This window comes from Erinaceus europaeus, chromosome 3, assembly GCF_950295315.1.
Source record: "Erinaceus europaeus chromosome 3, mEriEur2.1, whole genome shotgun sequence".
In the NCBI taxonomy this organism is placed as follows: Eukaryota; Metazoa; Chordata; class Mammalia; order Eulipotyphla; family Erinaceidae; genus Erinaceus; species Erinaceus europaeus.
Genome location: NC_080164.1, coordinates 83,843,032 through 83,843,959, shown reverse-complemented (window position 1 = coordinate 83,843,959; position 928 = coordinate 83,843,032). Strand labels below are relative to the sequence as shown.

Sequence of the window (928 nt, the reverse complement as noted above, 5' to 3'; positions counted from 1 at the left end):
CCTCCTGCTTGAGAGTCCAAGGCTGTTTCACTCCACCACCTCCCGGACCACAAGAAAGGCTTGTCTTAAGAATCCTTCAATTTCCACAACAAAATATCATAGGCAGAGTGGCTTAAATAATAGAACTTTACTTCTCAGAGTTCTGGAATCTAGAAGTCGAAGATCTAGAAGAGACTGGGTTTCCTGGTGAGGGCTCTTTTCCTGACTTGCAGATAGCCACATTCTTGCTATGTTCTCAAGTAGTGAATGTTGAGAGACTGCAAACTGTCTGATGTGTCTTCCTGGAAAAGCACTCACCTTGTCATTGGGCCCCATCTTCATGACCTCTGAACCCTAGTGACCTCCCAAAGTTTCCATCTCCAGAGATCTCCATGCTGGGCACAGGTCTTCAGCAAGTGAGTTTTATAGTGGTACAGTAATATCCAAAGCAAGGCTCACACCACTTGGGAGTTGGAGAATTTCACCTCACAGACCTTGCCTCTTGTGCTCTGATAACCCAGCTGTGTAAGCCTTCAGGCTGAGAGAGTATTCTTTAAGGTCACTGTAACCACTGAGCTTTCTGTTCAAATAAAATCTATTCTGATAAGAAAAGATACTATACTTGATCTTAGCCAAAAGGCCGAGAAGCGGTGATGAAATCTATTCTGTATAGACTAGATAACATTTTTTGTTTGTTTTTATTAGTGCAGAATACAAACAAAAGAATAATTGTTATTTTTCTAAGAATTGTTCAAGCCTCTATCATATATATGTTTGTGTATATGTGTGTGTTATCACTATGGTTATTACTGGGGCTTGATACCTGTACTACTCCACTGTTCCCAGCAGTCATTTTTTTCTTTTGTCTTTCTATTTTGATAGAGGGCAAGAAACAGAAAGGGAGGAAATAGAGAGATAGAGAGAAAGAGAGAGAGAGAGAGAGAGAGAG

General features: G+C 40.8%; 1 pseudogene; it reads right to left on the bottom strand.

The window, feature by feature from the left end:
* Positions 1-520: 520 nt before the first annotated feature.
* Positions 521-631, bottom strand: LOC132537780 (U2 spliceosomal RNA; annotated as a pseudogene).
* Between the last annotated feature and the right edge of the window lie 297 nt (positions 632-928).